The sequence below is a fragment of the Hippopotamus amphibius genome, chromosome 4, assembly GCF_030028045.1.
Source record: "Hippopotamus amphibius kiboko isolate mHipAmp2 chromosome 4, mHipAmp2.hap2, whole genome shotgun sequence".
Lineage (NCBI taxonomy): Eukaryota > Metazoa > Chordata > Mammalia > Artiodactyla > Hippopotamidae > Hippopotamus > Hippopotamus amphibius.
This window is the reverse complement of record NC_080189.1, coordinates 103,356,570-103,378,000: the sequence shown is the minus strand read 5'-3', so window position 1 is coordinate 103,378,000 and position 21,431 is coordinate 103,356,570.

Sequence of the window (21,431 nt, the reverse complement as noted above, 5' to 3'; positions counted from 1 at the left end):
CAAGGCCTGTGGGATGTTAGCTCCCCAACCAGGGATTGAAACCGCACCCTCTGTGTTGGAAGGCAAAGTCTTAACCACTGGACTTCCAGGGAAGTCCCATGGATACAATCTATATTCTCATCATTTTGGAAAGATTGTTCGGCAGTATCTATGTAGTTGATATACAAGTGCCCAATGAGTCGATAATTCCACTTCTAGGTATGTAGCAGATAGAAATGCTTGCAGCATATATGTTCCAAAAGGCATGGCCCTAAATGCTCACAGCAGCATTATAATAGCCCCAAACTGGAAATACCTTAAGGCATTTCCAAACTTGGGTGGATACATAATGTTTGTAATAATGGTACAAAAGTACAGTATATAGCTGAAAAAAATAAATCAGTTATATACAAAGATGAGAATAAATCTCACAAACATACCATTGAATAAAAGTCAAACAATGCATACTCTAGTTTTATATTTACATAAAGTTAAAAACATGATATGATCTAAATTTTATAACTCTAGGATAATGGTTGCCTTTGGGGAAGAGGGTAAATATGTTATTAGGAGGGGACACAAGTGGGGCCAATGGCACTTGTCCTATTTCTTGATTTTGTTGCTGCTTCTGTATATTTATTTTGTGAGCTGAACGTCTTTGTTCATGAACTTTTCAGTATATGCTGTTATACACCAATAAACATGTCCAAAAGTAAGTAGAATGCAGACCTTAGTGTTTATTATACTTAATTAAACTCATAAACACATATAACAAGGTCTTTGCTTAAGCCTGCAGGGTTAAGAAATGAAGATTTTTTTCTCAAACTGAGTAACTTGAAGGAAAAGGGAAACTTCTAAGTTGTTGTCCACTCTTTTCTGAAGCTGAGAGGATTCCTCAACCACTTGTATGTTTTGAGGGTGTATAAGTGAACAGATGGAGAAGATTGTTACTTTTTCATAGATTTAGCTCTTTTAAAGATCATTACATAGATTCTTATGTATTTAATAATTTAGAAAATGACTGAAGGTTAAAAAAATACTTGAAATTATTAGGGCTAAGAAATATCCCCAAGTAATTTGTATTCGCTTCGACCAAAAAAACAATTAAATTATTTTACTAAAAACAGTTTTTAGTAAGTTTAAAATGAGAAATGGCTTAAAACTATTTTGTCTGTCTTTTTATTTTCTTCTTAAGTCTGCTGCCTGACTGGTTGTACTTTGGAGTATAGTTGTACTTAAAGAGTTGTCATTAAAGAGCTGTCAGATGATGTACGTCTCAGAATATCTAGAATAATATAAGATAAAAGAAAGGGATACATCATTCTACAAGAGTTAGCTCTGTCTCATCTCTTAGAAGTCCAGAGATGCTCAGAAAGCTGTGGTTGTAAAGTTCTGGTGATAAAGAAGATCCTCCCTTTGTCTTGGTTCTTCCTTTTTACTCTGTTGTCTCTCTGTTAGTTACCAATCATATGAACCAAATCCTCTTCTATTGAGAAACTTTGAAATTTAATATTTGGCTGTGGAAAACTATGGAGAACATTGTGGGGATAGAAATAAGGAAGTGCTAGTCTGCACTTTATGTATCTATGATTTTTCAAATATTTTTGAATCATTTTAATAGAAAAATAGAAAGATCTTTGCAGACAATAACCCATATAGATAGACAGATATTGATAGATGATAGATAGATAGATGATAGATAGATTACATCTTGTAGTCATAAAGACTTGAATTGAAATCTCAATTCTGCTACTTTCTATTTGTCAAGTTTGGACAAGTTATATAATCTCTTTCTTTCTCTTTCTCTTTCTAGATAGATATACAGATAGATACATAGGTATATAGCAGAGATACATGTGTATATGTGAATATATATATATATATGTATATATACATAGTTAGGTTGACTAAATAGTAGATGGAGAAACCATTAAATTTTGTATCAGTTAAGTCTAGATTGTATCCAGCTGCATGAAACTGAAATTCAAATAAGGTGCCTTAATCATTTAGAGGTTTTTTTTCTTGCATATCATTAGACATCTCAATGTTGGCAGTCCAGGAATAAATGTATGGTTCTGCAATGCTATCATGCACCCAAGCCCTTCTATATTTCTCTCCAGCTATATATGGTAGATTATTTTTATCTTTATGGTCACACAATGATTGCTCCATCTCTAGGCAAAAGGAAGCAACGGGGAAAAAGTCATTGGTTGCTTGAAACCTTATTAGACAGATTCTATTCATCAAAATAATCATGGTGCTTCTTAAAGCAACTACGAGGACACATAATCACTCCTACTCTTATTTTAACTAGGACGTTATTTCCCTAAGCTAAATTGTTTAATGAGGAACAAAAGAGAATGCTTATTTTCAAACAACTGTCAGTGTTTAGCGCACCTCCATCTTTCTGACTAACAAATGCCACTACTACGCTTCTTCCCATAAAGAGAACAAAGCCACTCTAACCCCAGTGAGGGCAATGCTCAAGGCTCAGCCAGGTGCTGCACATCGCTGGAAATACAAGGACTCTGGATGTTGGGAAAACTTTCTTTTCATTATTCTGGAAGTCACCAAGGCTGTTCATAGTAGTTTATTTTTTCTTCCATCAAACATGGTAGGATCTTACTTCTCCACTCAAACTTAGCTGTGACTAAAGACATGTGAGTGAATGCAGCATCACTTCTGGGTTAAAGCTTTAAGAGGCAGGACTGTGCACTCATTTTCCCTCTGCATAGCAAGAAAGAACTTTCAAGAGGGTGGTTCCTTCCTCAGCCTAAATCTAACAGGAGGTGACATGGATCAGAGTTCCCAAGTGGTTGCGCTGCTTGCATAACCAAAGAAAGAAACAGGTTTACTTCTTTTCAGCCACAGTTTTGGGAATTGTTTGCTACTTGATTAATTTGGAAACTGAATCTTAAAGAACTCTGTTTCTGTAATAGAAGCCTAAAATATGAGGCTCTGGCTTAGGGCTCAGCTGGCAGGTGAAGAAGAAAGCTCTACTGCAGGCTGGCAAGCTGGGAATCCTTTCATTCAGTGGGAAACATTTGCTAAAACACTTGCCTGAGGTATCCAGGAAGGCAGATAATGTTCTCCATGAACTTGTAACTTTAAAAGAAGAGGTTGAACAGGCAGAACAGACATGGTGTGAGTTGATTAAGTTACAAATGAAGAAAAACCATAAGAAATAAGCTCAGAGGAGAGATGGTTCCTTTGTAGGAAGAAATGAAAGAGATTAGAGCAAGTTGAAGATGTGCAGAATTACAGGACTGCATATGCCAATTATATTTTTAACCATTAACCTCTGAAAAACAAAACTAAGGAGAGCTTTGAGTGGCAAAGATTAATAAAATCAGGTCTTGCTGGCCAAGCTGGAGTAGCTCCATCCCCCAGGTCCTCCTTATAAATAAAAAGCCCTGGACATAATGCAATAAATGATTATGGGAAGATTCTGATGTGTGGAAAGAAAGGAGAAGCTAGGCTGTCTGGGGTCCTGGGGCTTGAGAAATAACCCTGCGGTGAGTCCCCTGGGTTTCCCTGTTGCTTTCCATGTATGCCAGAAAGGGTGCTGCAACAGCCTCCACACCAGAACCACCAACAGGCACAAACAAAAACCTTCCATGAATGCCTGTTCTGCTGGCCAAGGGACTGGGAAAATGGGGGAGTAGAAGAATAGAGAATTTTTTGGCAATGTCTAACTAACTCAAACCAAACAATAACAGAAAAACCTGCCCTTTCTTCAGCTCTTGTGGGGCCAAATGAAGAGCTGACTTTTTACCCCAAAGCCCTTCCCCATGGAACAGTTGGCAGGCAAGTGCTCTGATTCTCTTACACAGTGGTGTGTGAAGGACCCAAAAAAGTTGGATATGAACTAAAAGATGGAAGGAGAAATAAATCCACAGTTCCAGTTAGAGGTTTCAGCACTCCACTCTAAACATTTGAAGGGACTACTAGACTGAAAATAGGCAAGTATGTATGTAGAACACTTGAAAGCACAGGCAATCAATAGGATCTAAACACACGTATAGGACACTCCACCCCACCACAGAAGGCACATGTTCTTTCAAAAGCCCATGGAACATTTACCAAGATAGGCCATAACATAATTCCAAGAAGTCTACCAAAAAATTCCTAGAACTAATAAGATAATTTGGTGAGTCTGAAGAGTATAAACTCAACACATAGAAAACACAGTTCTATCTATAAATAGCAAACACACAGCAACTGAAATGAAAAGACAATACCATTTATAATGGCAAGAAAATGAAATACATAGGTATAAAACTCACATCACGTGCATGATCTATATACTAAGAATTATAAAAATCCAATGAAACAAGTCAAAGGAGACATAAATAAATGGAGAGACATAGCATTTTCATGGAGTGGAAGACTCAACATAGCAAAGGTGACTATCCTCTCCAAATTGCTCTATAGGTTTAATTCAATTATGGTAAAAATCCCAGCAAAGTTATTACAGACATACCTACTCTAAAATGTATATGGAAAGACACATATTCTAAAGTAGATAAAACCAATTAGATTAACAAGAATAAAGTGGGAGAAATCACCCTATTATATCTCAAAAGTTAACACATAGCTATCATAATCAAGACAGTATATTATTGGTGGAGAAATAAACACATAAATCAGAGAACAAAATCGAGAACACAGATAGACACACACAAATGTGCCAAATTGATTTTTGACAACCGTGGAAAAGCTGTCGTATGGATAAAAACCACAGCCCTTCAACAAATGCTAAAGTTATTGGATTTTCACAGGCAGAATAATGAAACTTAATTTAAACATTGCCCCATCTGTACAAATTAATTAAAAATAATAATAAACTCAAAAATGGATCATGAACTTCAGTGTAAAGAGTAAAATATAAAGCTTTTAGGAAAAAAAAAAGTCAGAGGAAATCTTTGAGATGTAGGCCTAGGGGAAGAGTTTTTATAGTTGACCTCAAAGTATAATGCAAAAGAAGAGTTAAGCAGTTGGACCTCATCTAAATAAGACTTTGTTCTTTGAAAGCATATATGAAGAGGAGAAAAAGAGCAAGCAACCAATTGGCAGAATGCACCAATATTTGCCAATCACATATCTGACAGAGAATTTAGTACCTAAAATATATAAAGAACTCTCAAAATTCAACAGCAAAAACAACAATTCAGTTAGAAAATGGACAAAAGATATGGAGACATTTCTTAGAAGAGCACATAAAAATGGAAAATAAGCATATGCAAACATGTTTTTAATCCTTTGCCATGAGAGACATGCAAATTTAAAACACACTGAAATATCATTATGCATCTCCTAGAGTAACTCATAGTAATAATAACACATTGGTGAAGATGTGAAGAAACTAGATTGCTTATACATTGCTCATAGGAATGTAACATGTTACAGTCACTCTGAAAAACACTATAGCAGTTTCTTGCAAAACTAAGCATGAGCTTAGCATATGATCTTGGGCATTTATTCCAGAAAAAATGAAAAGTTATTTTCATTGAAGGAAACATGTATGAGAATATTCCCAGAAGCTTTATTTTTAATAGTCATAAATGGAACAGCATAATTGTCTTTCAAAGTGGTGAACAATTGAACAAACTGCGGTCCATCCAGACCATGGGGTATGGCTCAGCAGTAAAATGGGATGGACTATTGGTATATGTAACAACTTGGATGGATCTCAAGGGAGTTATTCTGGGTGAAAAGAGATGATATCAAAAGTTTATATACTGTAGGATTTCATTTATATTGCATTTTCGAAATGATAAAATTATAGAATTGGAGAGCAATTTAGTAATGGCCAAAGATTAGTGAGGTGAGAAAAGAAGGAGGTAGCTGTGACTATGAAATGGTAGCAGGAAACATCTTTGAAAAGGAACTGTTCTGCATCTTGGTTGTGTGGGTGGTTCACAAATTTGCATGTGTGATACATTTGCAGAAAATAAATGCACACACACACATTTCTCCATGAGGAACTGGGGAAATCTGAAAATGGATGGGCTTTTATCAATGTTAATTTCCTTGTTGTGATATTTTGCGATAGTGGTGAAAGATGTTACCATTGGGATAATTTGGGTAAAAGTATACAGGGCCTCTGTTTATTAATTCTCACAACTGCAAGTGGATCTATAATTATCACCAAATTTTTTAAAAATAAATTTTGCATTAAGAATTTAATTGAGGGACAACCTGGGGATGCAGTGGTTAACAATTCACCTGCCAATGTGGAGGACATGGTTTCGATCCATGTTCCAGGAAGATCTCACATGCTGCACAGAAACAAAGCCCATGTGCCACAACTACTGAGCCACATGCCGCAACTACTGAAGCCTGCATGCCTAGAGCCTGTGCTCCACAACAAGAGAAGCCACTGGGATGAAGCCCGCACACCACAATGAAGAGTAGCCCTCCCTCACCACAACTAGACCCAATGCAGCCAATAAATAAGTAAGTAAATAAATAAATAAATAAACTTATTTAAAAAAAGAAGAATTTCATTGAGGATTTGACTGATGTCTGTTATGAAATCCTCTGAATGAGTAAAGCTATTTTAGGACCAAGACTTAGCTTGTGGCTTGTCCTAGTCTTCTATTTTATCTCACTAGTAAGCCTTGATATCCAGAGGCATCCTTAACTACTCAAGAATCTAGGGAGGATGCATGTTTATCTGGGCATATAAATTGAGGTTTTTGTTAAGGAATAAGGTAGAAATCTGTACCATGATTCTCATTAGAAATACTAAATTTGCTCATTCAAGTCTATAGATTAATTATCTCATGAACATGTCCATCAAAGCAGAATTAATAAAAATAAAGTCCATTAAAGAAAACAATTGTGTTCTAGCTATCTTTAGTTTTTGGTAATTGCATGACATCAGTTAGGTATGGGTTTTACTCATGTGAAAACACAGTACTTCCCAATTACCTAATATATTTATAATCAATATGTATGATATATGTAGACCTTTAATTGCAATTAACTCAGTGAAGTATGAAGAAAAGGGTTAAAGGATGGTGAAATTTAATAAACAAGTGAATTTTTTGACTTGACAAGTTGATTAGGTGCTTAAAAGCTACTTTGTAAAGATCCCATTCCTATAAAGTTCAGAAGTTTGCAATTAAGTAAAATGCTAGCAAATATCTGTCCTCTAGGTAAAAGATGATACAATTCATTTACTTTTTCTGAATGGTCAAGGATAAAAGTCTGCCTTCCTTTTGCTTGAAAGTAAAAGTAGAATATAAGTTGAAAATGGTTTTATAAAGAGAGTGGATATAAATGAGCCACTGTCTGGGCACAAGAATATGTTCCAGAAACATGGAGACCTTTTGTATTTGTTAAAATAGCAGATACGCAGAGGCTCTTAATAGGTATTGACCTTATTAGCTTCTGCATTTATTTATGTGTGCTATATTTCATCTCCTGATATAACATTATATTTTGAGTAAGTTCCAAAAAATCATGTCGTGAATATCAACATTGTTCCCATTTGTGTGGAATTCAGAAACTAGTGATGAGACTGATAATAAAGTAACTGTAAAACCATGCTGTGTTCGTTAGATAAGTGCCAGCATAGGAATCCCTCTAGTTGGCATGAATTTGTTCTCTTTCCTTTATTGAATCTTTCTTTTGACATTAGGTGCTGGGAGGGAAGGGTCAGCTCAGGAGGCATATAGAAGGGAGGCATGAGGTGATTACTTACCAGTTTGCTGCCTCTTTCTCCAGAACACATGTAAATGTTAAAATTTGAATGTGTATAATTATTTGTTATTCATTTACTTAGCAAACACTTATGGGGCACTGATCCTGAGAGAAGTATTCCACTATTATTAACATATTCAGCCTCAAAAATCTCATCTATATATGTCAACATTCTTGTCCTCAAAGCATTATATCTTCAATGTTGATATGTAGAGGCTTTTGTAAGTATGCGTATGCCAACAAATTTGACAACCTAGGTGAAATGGACAAGTTTCTAGAAAATTACAGCCCTCTAAAACTTAATCAAGATGAAATAGATAATTTGAACAGACGGATCACTAGAAGTAAAATAGAATCTGTAAAACAAACAGACAACTAAACAAACAAACAAAAACCTCTCTAGAAATGAAAGTCCAGGACCAGGTGGCCTCATGGAGGAATTCTCCCAAACATACAAAGAAGAACTTATACTCAGCCTTCTCAAACTCTTCCAAAAGACTGAAGACATAACATGTCTTCCAAAGACCATCACCATGACACCAAAATCAGACAAAAACACTACCAAAGAGAAATTACAGGCTGATGTAAGTATGCATAGGGAGTTTTATGTGAACAGTAATGCCATTAATCAGATGAAATTAAAATTTGAGTTTTTCTGAAAGCTTTGGAAAATGCACTGTTAGCATATTAACTATGAGTGTCAATTATCTTGATTAAATAGAGATAAAACTAATGTTTGGTGAACACCTATTATGTGCAAACTTTTATGCCCAGCACTTTAGATTCAGTCCTTTGATGGTGGTATAGATAGCTGCATTTTATTTTGTTTTGTTTTGTTTTATTTTATTATTTTATTTTTAATTCCTTTTTTTATTGGAGTATAGTTGCTTTACAATGTTGTGTTAGTTTCTGCTATACAGTGAAGTGAATCAGCTCTATGCATGCATATATCCCCTCCCACTTGGACCTCCTTCTCAGCCCCAGCCCACTCATCTAGGTCACCACAGAGCACAGAGCTGAGCCCCTGTGCTATACAGCAGATTCCCACTAGCTATCTATTTTACATAGCATATGTAAAATAGTGTATATATGCCAATCGTAATCTCCCAGTTCGTCCCACCCTCCCCTTCCCCCATTGTGTCCACATGTCCATTCTCTATGTCTGCATCTCTATTCCTTCCCTGGATATAGGTTCATCTGTACCATTTTTCTAGATTCCATGTATATGTGTTAATATACAATATATGTTTTTCTCTTTCTGATTTACTTCACTCTGTATGACAGACTCTAGGTCCATCCACATCTCTATAAATGACCCAATTTCATTTCTTCCTATGGCTGAGTAATATTGCATTGTATGTATATACCACATCTTTATCCATTCATCTGTTGCTGGATATTTAGGTTGTTTCCATGTTCTGGCTATTTTAAGTAATGCTGCAATGAACATTTGGGTACATGTGTCGTTTTGAATTATGGTTTTCTCAGGTTATATGCCCAGGAGTGGGATTGCTGGGTCATATGGTAGTTCTATTTTTAGTTTTTTAAGGAACCTTCATACTGTTCTCCGCAGTGGCTGTATCAATTTACATCCCCACCAGTGGTGTAGGAGGGTTCTGCAGTTTAAAGATGAATGAGTTTATCTGATTTGATATATAACTTTACTGACACACAGGGAGTAAGTGACAGAGTAAGGAAGCAAATTAAGGGCTTGCTGTCTTTACACTACACTGTTTCCATTAAACCCTGACACTCAAACTTATTCTGAAGGTCCAGTATGTGTCTTGTTTTTGTAATTCTTTCACCCATCTCTCTTAATCCGCATGACGATTCTGTGTAGAAGATAGTACTTTAACAACTTTCCAGAAATCACTGCTCAAAAACATTTGTAATATCATAGTGAAAGTATCTGGTGAAACCTCTCTTTGAACCTAGGTTTGCTAAAACCCTCATTAAACACTACCTAAGGCAAGAGAATAGCAAAGGAAACTGATTCATAGGACCAGAGTGGACAAATATACAGTCCCAGGTAAACTCCACCACTCCCAGCCCCTGTGCTTGTCAAGTATAGAGGAAAATATGGACAATAAGCAAAAAAAATTTAAAACAATCTCTCCAATAATAGCATCAGGCTTCTGTGAAAGATAAAAGATTTTTGATCACTTTTTAGCTGACCAGAATAATTGTTAATTAAGAGATTTTGAAGGGAGGTAAATATAAGGAAATAAATAAAAATTTTAAACTATTCACCAAAAAAAATAGAAGGAAGAAAAGAAGCATTATCATCTGCTTCTGATAAATCAGGCACAGCTGTTGAATGGTCCATGATTCTTTCTTCCTGTGATGTGATTATGTACTCAACATTCCTTGAATTTTATCCCTTATTATTTTGAGTTCATTTGCTTATCTCTTCAGCAATCCACTCTTTGTTGAATGAATATTTTGAGTATTCTGACATGTACCACTCAGAACTTATTTTTCATTTTCACTAGATGGAGGTTTAAATCTTGTGGCTTAATAACCCAATAGGCATTGATATGAGCTTTCACTGCAATTATATTTTTGCCACTTCTGAACAATGAAGCATCTGTTCACTATCAAAGCAGGAAAGTGTTGAAATGTATGTGAATATATCCTTCTCTCCCCACTCAATCCATACCCTTCAGGAAGAAAAACAAACAAAAATCCCCTTTGAATCCAGAGTCAGTTGTGTCCAGCAGTGGTGACTGATACCCAGTAGAGGTCTTGAGCCACTACTGAGATTTATTCCTCCTCGTGCCTTTGGATTTCAATTTTGTCTGACAATTGTAATCGAACTGCATTTAGACATAAAGCCATGTGATTAAGAAATAGTTTCCTTTCATGGAGTTCACACAGCACAGTGGAAAGGGCCCTTATTTTCCAGTCTGAGGAGCCTAATTTGGAATGTGGACATTTTCCCACATTAGGTATGTGACCTGGGATTTAACCTACCTGTACCTTAGCCTGTTCACTTAACTCAGCAAATACCTAATGACAGCCTAAGGTGTTCTCAGCTGTGATAGATATCAGAGAATCAAAGAAGAGTATGGAGTAGTTCCTGCCCTGAAGGGCTTCAAACATCAGTAAGAGTAGCTAGATTTTTAAACAGAAATGTGCCATGCACTGTAAAAATTAATACTGTATAATTGTGTATAGATAGTCTTAGTAGAATATAGAGAATAAAAGGGACCTGTCTACCTAAAAGAATGAAGAGAATTTTCATAGATTTATGACCCCTTGAACTAAATGATGAAAGTGAATATGGGATGGACTCGGGAAAGAAAGCAATGTGAGCAAAGGAATTGTATGCTGAGACATCTTTAAGGAGATTGGTTTGGCTGGAAGAGGGGTCCTGTGGGGATGGGGGAAGGGGGAAGGGGACAGGGTGGGTGAGAGAGGCAGGAATGGGATGACGGAGGACTTTCCATGCCAGACTCAAGTGGGGGTGCAAGGTGTTGCTCTGTAAGCTTTCAGGAGCCAGGGAAGACATGGGTGGGATCATGAATGGAGGCATAGTGGTCTTGAACAGGAAATAGGCGCCTTTCCTTGAGATCAGAGGGGAGGTGAAGAGGATGACTGTAGCTGCTAGAACATCTACATGCTTAGGGACAGGAAGTTGAGGGAACTTAGACATATTGGCCCCAATTTTCTCTCTGAGAGAGATGGCATGGCCATTATCTAGAGACAGAGATGGAGACAGAGAGAGACAGAGAGACAGAGATGAGGGGGTGCATAGTGGGGTAACTAGGGTTGCTTGAGAAAAATAATGAAAGCTCAGGATGGTACAATCAGGAACAGCAAACCAGTGCTGCTGACTGTCTAAAGGTATCCAGGGCCTGCTGAGGTTGCTGATAAAGGACCAATCAAGGTAATGTCCTGTGCAGTTACCTCCAGCAGTGCTTGGACACCAAGCTTTAGGGAGGGAGGGGCATTTTCAATGCATCCAAAGCTGCCTTGAACAGTTCCAGCTTAGTCAAAGTATTTTCTTTCTGTTAGAGAAGTTATTTCTATTTGCAGGTCTGAATAATTCTGTGCTTATTCTTTATTTTATTTTATATCTTATTTTCATCCTTTTTGGAGCATAATTGCTTTACAATATTGTGCTAGTTTCTGCTGTACAACAAAGTGAATCAGGTATATGTATACAGGGTGGGTGTACATATCCCCTCCCTTTTGAGCCCCACTCCCACCCTCCCTATCCCACCTCTTTAGGTCTTTACAAAGCACCAAGTTGCTCTCCCTTTGTTATACAGCAACTTCCCACTAGTTATCTATTTTACAGGTGGTAGTGTATATATGTCAGTGCTACTCTCTCACTTCGTTCCAGCTTTCCCTCCCTCTGCCCCCCACTGTGTACTCAAGTCCATTCTCTATATCTGTGTTTAGTATTAAATATTGAATTGATCAGGGAATAGATGGATATATTTTAAATTTTAGATTGAATTATTCTTTTGTTTTAGCAGAAAAATTCTGTATTATGCTTTAAAAAGCATATTATCTTTTTACTTATTAGTTTTATTTCAAAACTTAAATTTAAGTTGGATTGACCTTACTTTCCATTTAAAATATTCTCTCCCTATTTTTCATCTTTCATTTACTTCTCCTATTCAATGAAATTGACTTAAATTATGAGAGTCATTTGAGTTTCAAGCTTTTGTCTAGTTTGTCTCTTAATGTTCCTAAGTTATTTAATCATGGTTTGTTTGGTTTTCAAATTATTTTCTTACCAACGTAACGTCCTTTTAAATTTTCTTAGGATGTTTTACCTTTTCATCTTTGTTTTTACTTAATTTTTGTCTTTTAAAGTACTTCTAAATTGAAAAGGACTTACTGAAAGTCTTCTTCTTTTACTTGGAATGTATTTTTGAAGAATGGATTCTTTAATTTTTGTGTGCCTGCTAAGCTGCTTTCATTTTTGGCTGTAATATATGCGCATAATTAAGAAGCTGCTTCTTTTCATCTTGTTCAAACTTAATGCTGGCAGCTCCTTCTCAACATTTTATATACTTTAATATGCTCTTCCCTCATTTTGCTGAGGCCTATTCTGCTCCCAACCTTAATTTGACAGTTAGGTACCAATTCCAGGGCCTGATATTTGTCAAGAATGGGTGGAAGGGTGAGCAATTCCCTGCAGCAGTCTTCGCCATTTGTTAGAAAAATGGGTTTGGAATCCTCTAGAGACTTAGACAAATGTCCTGACTCCGAGTGACTTCATCTCCTTATGGGGCATCCTCTTCTTGCAAAAGGTTGCTTTGGGCCTTGAGTCATTTCATTCACTTAATATAAGTAAAGCTTGCTCATCTGTCTCTTGCTGAGACGCTGAGTGTTTACAAGGTTTCTCTGTGCTTTGATCTTGGAGAGTTCTATGTTAAACTTCCCCTTATCTGCACACTTTCCCCTCAGTTTGCTTCTCTTCCTGTAGAAGAAGAATAATGGCATCTTGGAAACCGTCCCAAGAATAGCAACTGAAGAAGTCGGGACAAGTTATGCCTGAATCTTTTGTTTGTCTCATTAGCTAAAGGTTTTCATTTTGCACCGGGGCTGCCTTTGGACTGGAGGTTGAGGAGGTTAGGAATAAATGTCACTCAGGAATTGCCCATGAGTTGTGAGTTCTGCTTGGTTTGAGGTGGAGCAGGAGGGATCTCAAAGGTGGAGGAAACTCCCTTTGATAAGAATTTTCCATGTTAGAGCATTGTCTGCATTCCCGGGCCCTTGCTTTTTTTGTGGAATCTGTTGTCGGTGGAATTGTCTCCCCCACAAAAGATATGTTGAAATCCTAACCTCCTGTACCTGTGAATATGACCTTGTCTGGAAATAGGGTCTTTGCAGCTCATCAAAGAATCAAGTTAGGTTGAGGTCACGCAGGATTAGGGTGGCCCTAAGTCCAGCAGGTGATGTGCTCACAATGAGAAAGATTTGGAGACAGTCATGGAAGATAGAGTCCGAAACTGGAGTGGTGCTACCCCAAACCAAGAAACTCATGGAGACACCAGAAGCTGGGAGAAGCAAGGAAGGATTCTTCCCTAGAAGCCTTCAGAGGGTACATGGCCTTGCCAACATTTTGGTTTTGGACTTCTAGCCTTCAGAACTGTGAGAGAATGAATTTCTGTTATTTTGTCCCTGTTTATGACAATTGTTATAGCAACCTTAGGAAATCAATGTGGTCCAAGTGGTTTGCCAGGAGGGGGACACAAAGCCAGTCAATGTTGAAAAGCTTGAGCTCAGTGACATCAACACCAGTTTGACTCTGTAATTTCCTCACTATGCATGAACTTGGATAATTAACATGACTCCTTTAGGGCTGTTTCTGTAAAATGGAAGTAGCCAATCCGAGGTCATAAAAATTGAAAGAATCTATGTAAAGAGATGAGGACTATGCCTGATTTCCTCAAGAAAGTATCAAATAAAAGGCCCACAGCTTCAGATGGGATTAACCAGTTCTCACCCAAAAAATATTACAAAAATTAAAATTTAAAAATGCAGAGAATATTGCTGGCATATAGTATTTCTTTAGTTTCCCTGAATTTTAGCCATCACATCTCTAAAATTACAATTACAGGACTTTCCTGCACTTATTAAATAGTTGTATAATGTGTATCTAACATATGTCAGACGCTGTACCCCACACAGGTAAAATAATAGTAGATTTAATAAGCTTAGTCTTTGACCTTGTGAAGTTTTCACTCTGTGGGGGTGACAGCCAATAGAAATAATACAAATGAAAAACAAAATTTTTAATTAAAACATGTGAAATATACCCCTCACCCAACAAGAGGGTCTACAAAAGAGAATGGGAGGGTCTATACTGGCAAAAGAGCTTCCTGATGATGTGGCATTTAAGCCTGTTTTTGAAGAATGAGAGGGAACTGACCTTGAGAAGGGCCATGAATGAATGTTCCACACAAAGATAATGGTAAAAGCTCTGAACTGTGAGAAGAGGCTTCCCCAAGCAAGGCCCCTGGCAAGAGTCTAGCAAGTGAGGGAAAGTGGGCTGGATGAGCTCATGGATTTTACCAAGAGACAAAGGACACGGGACCTTCTAAGCCTCGGCAGAGACTTTGTTTTTTTCTTTTATTAAAAAGAAATTTATTTTATATTGGAGTATAGTTGATTTACAATTTTGTGTTAGTTTCACGTGTAGAGCAAAGTGATTTAATTATACATATACATATATCTGTTCTTTTTCAAATTGTTTTCCATTTAGGTTATTACAAAATATTGAGTAGAATTCCCTGTGCTGTGTAATAAGTCTTTGTTTATCTATTTTATTCAGAGTAGTGTATATATGTCAATCCCAAACTCCCAATTTATTCCTCCCCACTCCTTTCTACTTTGGTGACCATAAGTTTGCTTTCTAAGTCTGTGAGTCTGTTTCTGTTTTGTAAATGAGTTCATTTGTATCACTTTTTAAAAGATTCTGCATATAAGCATTATCATGTGATATTTGTCTTTCTCTGTCTGACTTACTTCACTTATTTACCTTCTCTGTCTGTCTTTCTCTGTTTGACTTACTTCTAGGTAACATTTAGCTGTTGGATAAAGAAACCAGAAGAGGAGGGTCTGGAGGAAAACAAGGTGAGTGCATCATCAGAGAACCCAGCAGAGTTGACTGCTGTGGAAAAGAGTGTATATGTCAACTCTGTTGAAGCTGCAGGTTTCAGTAGATGAATAGAGACAGCACTGTTTTATGGTGGAGAAGGTGTGGAGAAAAGGGAACCCTCCAACACTGTTGGGAGGAATGTAAATTGGTGCAGCCACTAGGGGGAAGAGTATGGAGGCTCCTTAAAAAAACTAAAAATAGAACTATCTCATGGTCCAGCACTCCCACTCCTGGGCATATATCCTGACAAAACTATAATTTGAAAAGATACATGCACCCCAATGCTCATAGCAGCACTATCCACAGTAGCCAAGACATGCAAGCAACCTGAATGTCCATCGATAGATAAGTGGATAAGAATATGTGACATATATATATACACACACACAATGGAATACCACTTAGCCATAAAAAGAATGAAATAATGCCATTTATGGCTACATGGATGGAGCTAGAAATTATCATACTAAGCAAAATAAGTCAGAAAGAGAAAAACAAATACCATATGATGTTGCTTATATGTGGAATCTAAAATATGGCACAAATAAACTTATCTAAGAAACCTAAACTGACTCATGGACATAGAGAATAGACTCATGGTTGCCAAGGGGGAGGGATAGATTAGAAATTTGGGATTAGCAGATACAAACTACTATGTAGAGAATGAATAAACAACAAGGTCCTACTGTATAGAACAGGGAACCATATTCAATATCCTGTGATAAACCATAATGGAAAAGAATATATAAGAATATATATGACTCACTTTGCTGTACATCAGAAACTAACACAACGTTGTAAATCAACTATAGTGCAATAAAAAAAAACAAACAAACAAACAAAAAAAAAAACATTAAGTCAGGGATGAAGGCCCTGGAAGAGGAGAGAGGATTATTTTAGACCTGGCAACATGGAGGTTGTTGGTGATACGGAAAAAGGAGTTTTGGTAAAGTGGGGAGAGAGAAGTTAAAGGTACATTCACTTTATACACATCCATCAAGCTGGACACCTATGAATCTATACTTTTCTGTATGTGTATATAATACTTGAATACATGTACTAAGAATTAGGAATGAAACTGGAGGAGAAAATCTACAGGCTGCTCATTGTGCCACCTTCAGAATGCTAGGCTAACGACGGCACCACCACTCAGAGCTATATCCCAAAGCAAAGCTGTAACGCACCACTCTAGGCTGACTCTCAGTGGGTGATGGATCTCTGAGAGCCAGAAAGGCCCCTCCTTGCTTCCAAGTAAGTAGAAAACTCTATCAGGCAAAAGATTTAAAGCTGCAACAGCTCCAGAGTGCTGACATCCAGCAAATCCCCTCACCCAGAGGGCAGCTGGGAGGCAGCAGGAAGGAGTGCCCACCTCCAGGATGGTCTACTTGGGGAATATTCATCCTTGCTCCAGGCTTGAGGTATGAAAGAGGTGCACCCCAAAGACAGTAACAAATAAAGGGGATGAGGCATTAAAGGCACAGGGGAGAGCTTCCCCCAGCCTCAAGGAATTAGGGGACTGACGTGGCAGGTGATGCTTTGTGGAGTGCAGATTGAGGATCAAAATATATTACCTCAAAGAAGAGGTGGAGACCAGGGGATCCCTACCTCAAATTCCCAGAGGTATAAACAAACCATATAAAATTTAAAAAATATATATATATAGGGAGATATGTAGGAGAATATAATCAAGTTTCTGTAAAGTCAGTGAGGTAGTAGGAATTTCCAATAAACAGACTGGAAATTGCTCATCACATTAAAATAAAACTTTATATATATACTATATATATTATAATATACATATATAACATATATTTACAAGGTTGAGTCAAAAATTATCTGCACTCTGGCTGTAGAATTTATTTCAATTAACTTTTAGAAAAGACAAACACATCATTTTTTGACATAATCTCCTTGATTTTCAATACACTTTGTCCATCTGTCAACAAGCTTTCATATTCCCTCATTAGAAAATGGCTTAGGCTGAGCTGTGAGCCACGAATACACTGCTGTCTTCATTTCTTCATCAAAAGTGAATCTTCATCCTCATAGCGCTGCTTTCAGGGGACCAAACAAGTGAAAGTTCAATGGAGCAAGATCAGGACTAAAGAGAGGATGCTCTAACACCTCCAAACAAAGTTTTAGCAGAGTGTCGACAGTGTGGGCAGAAGTGTGCGAACGTGCACACCCTCAGACCACAAAAAATGAATCACTGCATGCTGCCCTTCTTTCACGCAAATCACAAGCGGGGCATCCATTTTTGCTTGCACCACAGTTGCAAATGAACTGATGTAACATGTTCACACCTGCACAGCAGTGACTGGGGAGACAGTAGCCTCGAAAGGAAAGAGCTGATAAGACAGTGTGGTCAACAGAACTTTTAATATAACTGGAGTGCGGATAATTTTTGACTCACCCTCGTATATATTATATGACTTTTATAATGTCTTATTATATAACATATGTTATTATAGGTAAGAAAGGAAGTGCCTGGCAGATTTTGAATTGCCATACCAGTGTCTGGAATTTGAGGGTAGTCAAAAAAACTAAACCCAGATATGAGAAGACAATAAATGGCTTTTAACCAATAATTAATGTAGTAACCTTTGGATGAAGTTTCACCTGCAAAATTAATTCAATGTGGGTTAAATATGAGTTTTGACATTAAAAGGAATTGAAGTTCAAAGACCATTAATAACAACTAAAATAAATGACAGCGTCTTCAGGAAGGAAGTATTTAATGAAGTGTCACAGAGGCCAACGATGTGACTTATATTAATTAACTCCTTAATTAATTATATGATGAAAGGAATAGACTTCAAGTAAATGCAATTTCCTGTTGATGGGTAATGAAGGGTGGAGACGACATTAGTAAAGATGGAAAACGCACACTGACCTAAAGAAATGAGCTAAAATAGGCACATTTTAGAAGGAAAAAAATGCTTTTGTGATGGACAAAATTAGAAGACTTTAACCTAATATATTGGAATTTGAAAAATCAGTGGAATTATTTATGAGGTATGTTTATATATAAAGCTAAGAGAAATGGTGTGCAATTGAATTTGTTATCAAATGAAAAAACTGAACTAAAAGACTAAATCAGAGGTCCCTACATAATTTGAATGTCAGGTAATATTTGGTTAGGTATCAATTTATTACTTAAGGCTGCAAAAACTTAGGTGAGCAAAGTGCTGCCTTCTATCAGTTTTTATAAAATACATGGAACAGAGAGGAGTTGGAGGTGGTGCTGCTTATACAGTGGTGCATGTGTGTAGAGTAGTCATGGCTCAGAATCATGCAAACAGTAGCCTGGAGAACAGTCCTTGACTCTAACCCTCAGATGGCTGTGTGTTGATGAACAGAGGAAACACTGTATCTCTCCTTTACTTCTAAGTACAAATTCCATCCAAAGACTCCTCATGATTTTTGTTGCCACCAGCCTGGTCCAGGCCACTGTTGCTTTTCTTGTCTGGGTGATTGCAAGAGCTGTGTAATTGGTGTCCCAGTTTCCACCCTTATTGTGAACACTGTTCTACACCCAGGGACCAGAATGATCTTTTGAAAATCAAAAGAGTATGCCAACCCCCTGTGCAGCACTGTCCTACAGCCTCACACCTCACGCAGCGCACAGCCGCATTGGCTGATCTGCTCCCACCCTCTTGTTTCTCCTTTCCCCTCATCCTTCTTCTTGCACACTAAGCACATTTCCCACCTCTTTGCATTGCCTCCTAGCACCTTCTAGAGCATCCTTCTCACAGCCAGCCACACTGAGTTCCACACATATGGTCTTCGATGAAATATTTTACTCTAAGTGGGGCCGTTCTGATGCTCTATTTAGAGTTTATAATACAATACTCCTTGGCACTCTTAATTGCAATTCCCTATGTAAATCTCTCCATACAAAATAAAGTCTTCTGGTACTTTTTTTATTGAAGTATAGTTGACTGGCAATATTATATTAATTTTATGTATACGACAGCGATTCAGTATTTTTATAGATTATGCTCTGTTTAAAGGTACTATAATGGAAGCAACCTAAATGCCCATCAACAAATGAATGGGTAAAGAAGATGTGGCATATATATACAATGGAATATTACTCAGCTATAGAAAGGGATGAGATGGGGCTATATGTTATGAGGTGGATAGACCTAGAGTCTGTCATACAGAGTGAAGTAAGTCAGAAAGAGAAAGACAAATATTGTATGCTAACTCACATATACGGAATCTAAAAATTGTACTGATGAACTCAGTGACGAGAATAAGGACGCAGATGCAGAGAATCGACTGGAGAACTTGAGGTTTGGGAGGGGGCGGGGGATGAAGGAGAAGCTGAGACGAAGCGAGAGAGTAGCACAGACATATATATACTACCAACTGTAAAATAGATAGCCAGTGGGAAGTTGTTATATAACAAAGGGTGTTCAACTCGAGGATGGAAGATGCCTTAGAGGACTGGGAGGGGGAGGATGGGGGGGACTCGAGGGAGGGTGGTGGGGGAGTCGAGGGAGGGAGGGAATACAGGGATATGTGTACAAAAACAGATGATTGAACTTGGTGTACCCCCCAAAAAATAATAAATAAATTAAAAAAAAATAAAGGTACTATAAAATATTGGTTATATTCAATGTGCTGGACAATGTATCCTTGTAGCTTATTTATTTATACCTCTTAATCCTCTACTCCTGTTTTGCCCTTCCCCCTTCCCACTTCCCTACTAGTTTGTTCTCTGTGTCTGTGAATCTGTTTCTGTTTTGTTATATTCATTTGTTTGTTTTAATTTTTAGATTCCATATATAAGTGAAAACATAGAGTACTTGTTCTTTTCTGTCTGACTTACTTCACTAAGTACAGTACTCTCCATGCTCATCCATGTTGTTGAAAATGGCAATATTCCATTCTTGGTTTTTTTTTTTTTTTTTGACAGCTGAGTAATATTCCAGTGTGTGTATGGAATATTATACCTATATGTTTGTATACACACATATATGTAAACATGTATATATACACATACACACACAGTTTGCTTCCATATCTTGGCTATTATAAATAATGCTGCTTAATCCAAAAAGAAACATATACCACAATGTTCACTGCAGCATTATTTACAATAGCCAGGGCATGAAAGCAACCTAAATGCCCATCAACAGATGAATGGATAAAGAAGATGTGGTACATATATACAATGGAATATTACTCAGCAATAAAAAGGAGTGAAATTGAGTTAATTGTACTGAGGTGGGTGGACCTAGAGTCTGTCATACAGAGCAAAGTAAGCCAGAAAGAGGAAAACAAATACTGTATCCTAACTCATATATATGGAATCTAAAAAAAAATGGTAGTGATGAACCCAGTGACAGGGCAGATGTAGAGAACGGGACTTGAGGACCTGGAGTGGGGGGGGTGAAGGGGAAGGTGGGATGAAATGAGAGAGTAGCATTGACATATATACACTACCAAATGTAAAATAGATAACTAGTGGGAAGCTGCAGCATAACACAGGGAGATCAATTCCATGATTGGTGATGACTTAGAGGGCTGGATAGGGAGGGTGGGAAGGAGTCTGGGAGGGAGAGGATATGGGGATATGTGTATAAATACAGCTGATTCACTTGGTTGTACAGCAAAAACTGACACAACAGTGTAAGGCAATTATATTCCAATAAAGAACTTAAAAACAAACAAATAAATAAATAAATAATGCTGCTATGAAAATTGGGGTTCATGTATCTTTTCAAAGTAGTGTTTTCATTTTCTTTGGATATATACCTAGGCATAGAATTGCTAGATCACGTGGTAGTTCTATTTTTAATTTTTCGAGGAATCTTCATACTGTTTTCTATAGTGGTTCCACCAATACACATTTCCATCAACACTGCAAAAGGATTCCCTTTTCTCCACACCCTCACCAACACTGATTTTCCTTACTATGTGCCCCTAGCACTTAAAATGACATCTGGCTCAAACAGATCCTTAATAAATACTCTTCTATGCATAAATAATTGCAGAAGAGTAAGGACAAAATTGATGGTATGATGTCATCAAGTGGCAAGAAGAATGGGGATGTTTCACAAAGGGATGTTTAATTTTAGGTAAGAACAAGGGAAAGAAGGAGGGGGAGAAG